This window comes from Myotis davidii, unplaced genomic scaffold (assembly GCF_000327345.1).
Source record: "Myotis davidii unplaced genomic scaffold, ASM32734v1 scaffold26, whole genome shotgun sequence".
Lineage (NCBI taxonomy): Eukaryota > Metazoa > Chordata > Mammalia > Chiroptera > Vespertilionidae > Myotis > Myotis davidii.
This window is the reverse complement of record NW_006299245.1, coordinates 7,128,278-7,133,561: the sequence shown is the minus strand read 5'-3', so window position 1 is coordinate 7,133,561 and position 5,284 is coordinate 7,128,278. Positions and strand designations below refer to the sequence as shown.

The 5,284-nt window shown below is 37.4% G+C and overlaps 1 protein-coding gene across 1 annotated transcript in view; it reads left to right on the top strand.

Moving 5' to 3' along the window:
* MGAT4C (MGAT4 family member C) overlaps positions 1-5,284 on the top strand; it is a 436,614-nt gene that overhangs the window by 72,947 nt on the left and 358,383 nt on the right. The window contains exon 2 of the mRNA XM_006774719.1: positions 2,801-2,861. The gene's annotated coding sequence lies outside the window, so the exon portion shown is untranslated. The remainder of the gene's footprint in view (positions 1-2,800; positions 2,862-5,284) is intronic.

The following is a 5,284-nucleotide window of genomic DNA, read 5'->3' as shown; positions in this document are numbered from 1 at the left end:
ATTTTAATGTTATCTATGAGGTGTTTTTTTTTTCTTTTCTTTATCCCTTCACCATTTTCACCCTGTCCCCCTCCCCCCATCACTCTGACAGCTGTTAATCTGTTCTCTGTATCTAAGAGTTGCCGGAGTCCATTCATTGTCTTCACTAGCTGAGTTTAGACAGAGACCCCCCAAAAGCTAGTAGTCATTGAAAGTCCTAGTAAAGGTCAGGGCTTGAAAGTCCTAGCAAAGGTCAGGGCTGTGCACCACCCAGTTAATCCAGGAACCACTCAGTTAATTTAGGTAATAATAGTTGAAGCACCCCACCTTTGTTCCCTTAATTCCTTAGATACTTATGTAGATCCTTGTTGATTATTGTTAATCAGATACTCCTGGAAATCTATTGATGAGCTAATCAGATACTCTGCCTACTCTCAGAAATCTATTGATGAGTTAATCAATACTTTGTCTATTCCTGGAAATTGTCTGCTGATCTGTGTGTCATTGAAACCTCCTTACCCTAAGGGCTGCTCCAGATCAATAAAAGATTGGAGCGGCCTGAGCATCGGTGGAAGTCCTTTGGCACTTGGCCGCCTGGTTCCCCAATATTGCAAAATTATCTCGTGTCTTTTTCTCTCATTTGTTGTGCGGCTCCTCTTTCAGATACCGAACCCTACTCCACGCAGAACGTGGAGGGAGTCTTACTTGACAAAGAGTAACATTGTTTATTGTTAACATAGAGACTAGGACAGCCGTTCTAAACCTGTGGGTCGTGACCCCTTTGGGGATCGAATGACCCTTTCACAGGCGTCGCCTAAGACCATTGGAAAACACATATATAATTACATATTGTTTTTGTGATTAATCACTATGCTTTAATTATGTTCAATTTGTAACAATGAAAGTGGGGGTCACCACAACATGAGGAACTGTATTAAAGGGTCGCAGCATTAGGAAGGTTGAGAACCACTGGACTAGAAGGTAGAGGCGCCATCTTTGTTGATGATTATGCCTCAAAGGAATCACTCCCAAATACTGGAGAAAAACATTCTTGGGTTGTAGAACTGGCAAGAGGTTGAGAGAAGATTTACATCTCAAAAAGGAAGAAAAATAGTTTATAATTTCAAGTTTAAAGTAAATGCTGTAAGAAAAAGAGGTCAGGAACTAGAGTCCAGAAGAAATCTGTTTAAATTTTGTTTAATCAAGCTGAAAGGACTTGTAAGGCCATCCTAGTCAAGATCTATTTGTTCAATCAGTAAATAATTAACCAGAAAATTTGAACACTTTATTGTACAGTAAACAAATCATGACATATAATGATTAAGGACTATTACATGACTCTATATTTATATGGTTTATATAAGGTGTTAAATACACACATGATATTTGACATTTTAAATATTAAAACTAATTGTTCTGATTATATGTTGTAGTTTGTAATGCCTAGAAAATAAACTGACATTAATATTGTGATACACAAGTAGAGGTGAATATTTTGTTGAACATTTTAGTTCTCTATTTACAGAAACTTCAAAGAAATTACTGATGATGTTAAAGTGCATTGTATCTTAATGACTCAATATAAACAGAAACAGATATAGCAGAAATAACGATTTTAATGCACATTTGAAAAGATCCTATATAATAAAGAGCTAATATGCAAATGGTCATCAGACCCTCATGCCCTTGTGCCCTCATGCTTGGGCCAGGGGACCTGAGGCTGCAACCCCTGCCCTGGCTCTGGGGCTCGGGGACCTAAGACCGCACCTCCCACCTGACACCGGGCCAGGGAACCTGAGGCTGTGTCATGGGGGTGGGGCCGGCCAGGTCTGGGTCTTGCACAATTTTGAGGTGCGCATGAGTGGGTAGGGATTTGACTCTGAGTCCTGTGGCACACCCCAGACTCTGGAAATTTTCATATACATTTTACTAGTTTTCTTTCATCTCTTGACACTTCTATTATAGAGAAAGGGCAAATAGCAATATTAAAATATTTCCCTAATTAATTCCCTTTTTAAAAAATATTTTTTATTGATTTTACAGAGGAAGGGAGAGCAAGAGAAAAATAGAAACATCAATGATAAGAGAGAATCATTGATTGGCTGCCTCCTGCATGCCCCACACTGGGGATCGAGCCCGCAACTCAGGTATGTGCCCTTGACCAGAATCAAACATGGGACCTTTTAGTCTGCATGCTGATGCTCTATCCACTGAGCCAAACCAGCCATGGCTAATTACCTTTTAATGTGCACAAACTTCGTGCACTGGGCCACTAGTGTTTAATAATGCTTAAATGATTGTGGCTGTAAAGGACATCTATTCTATCTAATTGAACCTGAGCAATTTCAAATAACTTAAATTTAGTAGCGATATTTATATTCCCCAAATTGTCATTGAAGATAGTGTTGGTAATATTTTCAAAGTAGTTTGCTTACATTTATTTACACATTCAGAATACTATGAATAACCTCATATATAGCACAGCAATTAATTTAGCTAAATCTATCATATTGTACATTCTCAAAATTGTTTTTTTTCTTTCCACTTCTAGATGTCCAAGCATTAACTCATGTTTATGGAAGCTAATCCCAGACCTACATTTCATTAACTGACCACAGCCATAGTTGATTTTCTACAGTAATTAGTTTATTGAGCAGAAATTTTGCAAACAGATGGGAGTAGGAGAAGGACCAAATTTACAAATCAGTACTCTTTAATGCATTTTTTTTTGTCTCCTTGACTAACTGGGAGTTTCTTTGCATGCATTCTTAGAGACAATGTCAAGAAAAACTAAGATTTTTGTCATTTTGGTTTAACACAGAATTACCAAGAAAGCGCAGGCCTGATTTTGCAGGAGAAAGACTATCAACTGACCCTAAAACGTGAGTCCTGTTCTTTTGTGCTATTGAATTCTATTGTAACTGACCTACTCGTACGACCTGCCTTTAACGAGATATATAATGAAAGCCTTGGTGAAGTGTAATTGTGTACTGTAAGAAATGCAGAAAGTGAGAACTGATATGTCTCTTTTGTCCAGTTTAAAATAAGTCTAATAATTTATAGAAACTGAACTTTGAAGAACATAATACATCTGTGCTATTCATTGATACTTAATTAAAAACCTATCATTGCAGATAGTTTGGGCATTCTAATTTATTCATGGTTGACAAGATATGTAAATAAGATCCCTTATAAGTAAACATTTCCATGTTATCTTATACATAATTCATTGTTAATCTTGTTTATAACCAATACTCTATATATTTGGGGTTTCAATTTTTCATTGTTTTTTATCAAGTGGAATGAGGTGTCTATTAAAGATAAAAGCTTAGTGCACCTTCATTCCTTGATCTGTCACAGATCTGTTTTTCAGTTACTTACTAATTGTTGGCATCTCTTCTCCCTGTTTGGCCCCTGATAAATTATCTTTGATAACCTGCTGCTTTTTGTTCTCGAACTTTGCCGTGGCTGCAACTCTGGGGTATCACAACTGTCGATTTTAAAAGTAAAAGATCAAGAGGCACAGAGCTTATGAAAGTTAGAGCAGACATAAGGCTTGGTATGGACTGATGAATTTTCCACTGAGAGATAATTTGTACTTTATCCTATTTCCTGTCACAATACCTGAAATAATAAGGGTTTTCTTTCCCCGTGGTGATGGATGGTGGGGGCTGTTTGCTGTGTGAGAATCTGCCAGGGCAACATGCCATGTGGCTTTATCTTTGAATGCGAGGGTGAAACAAGCTTGCCTGGCTGCAGATAAGCGACTGAGAAGGAATTCTATTCAGATGTACCTGTCAGTAGTCTATCTGGATGTTTTGTGATTCATACCTACTGTTCTGTGTGCAACGAAGCATTAAATGGTTTTCCTCTGGGAGAAGGTCATATTCAGGGATCCTCAGATCTATGCGGTGGGATGTCACATGGTTGAGCCATACAGCCTCTTGCTACTAAATTTATATTAAAAGACTAGTAACTTGACATGTGTTAGATGATCTCTGTGAACATTTTAACAACAAAGGGATTGACAAAAACTTAACTATTAATATACAAGTGTTTGTAAAAAAAAATTAATCAACCTTTCTGCTGTTAGCACAGTCATTATTCTAATAATTACGTAGTCATGGATATGTATTCCAATAACGACCTAGCTCTTGATGAATCTTGATAAATGCATTTTTATAGCTTTTTAACATATTCAAACAAAACATATTCACTTAAATGCATTAATTAAACTGAAAACATGCAGAGCTTATTTTTCTAAAGAAAAAGCTATAGGATATAAAGATTTTTTCTATTTGTAATATAGTTTTCTACTGTGGAAATTTCACTTTATTACTGTATATAATTTGAAAAAAATGAAACGCCTTGGACAATGAGACATTGGTTCAAATTTGAAAAGATCATAAAAAGGATGAGATGCTTATTTTTGTCTAAAAATATGCTGAGAGGCTTTAGTATAGATTCTTTTTTTTTTTTTGGATTTCAGATATTTAGCAAATGCAAAAATGCCTTCTTCATTAATTATGCCCATGATGGGGTATGTAAACTATAACCTAATATATTCCTTTGGGTTTTAAGTGTCCTCTATTTTGTGTTATATTTAGCCAATATATGGCAAAGAGGTAGTTACAAAAAAAAAAATCAGTGAAATATTTCTAAAGCTGTTTTAACATGAATGAAAGCAGTTTTAACTGTGAATAAATTAATAATAAAAACTGATATGTTGCCCTGGCTGGTTTGGCTTAGTGGATAGAGCATCGATCTGTGGACTGAAGGGTCCCAAGTTTGATTCCAGTCAAGGGCACATGGCTGGGGTTATGGTCTTGATCCCCAGTAAGGGGGGGGAGGGTGCAGGACGCAGCCAATCAATGATTCTCTCTCATCATTGATCTTTCTATCTCTCTTTCTTTCTCTCAGAAATCAACAATACATATATATTTTTTTAAATAAAAAATAAAAGCTTTTTTGGATTCAGGTGGATTCAGGTTCTTTTAAAAAAACTGATAAGTTTTCTCTATTTTTAAAATTGTTCCTGGTATTCTGTATTTCAATGTGAAACAAACTTGATCATTTCATGAAGTAGCAAAGGGAAAGCTCCTCCAACGGGATTAAAATGATGATTTTAGGCTGTACTCATATGATTGAAGGGCGTACGGGAGGAGGAGTCTGGCCGCTGGGCTCTGGGATCCCTCCGCGCCCGCCGGCTCCGAGTGTCCGGACCGGCTGCGGCTGCGTGGCTGGCGGGGGGCCGTGCCCTTCCCCCGTGGTCGGCTCCCCGCCTGCCCACAGTGGGGCCGGGGGT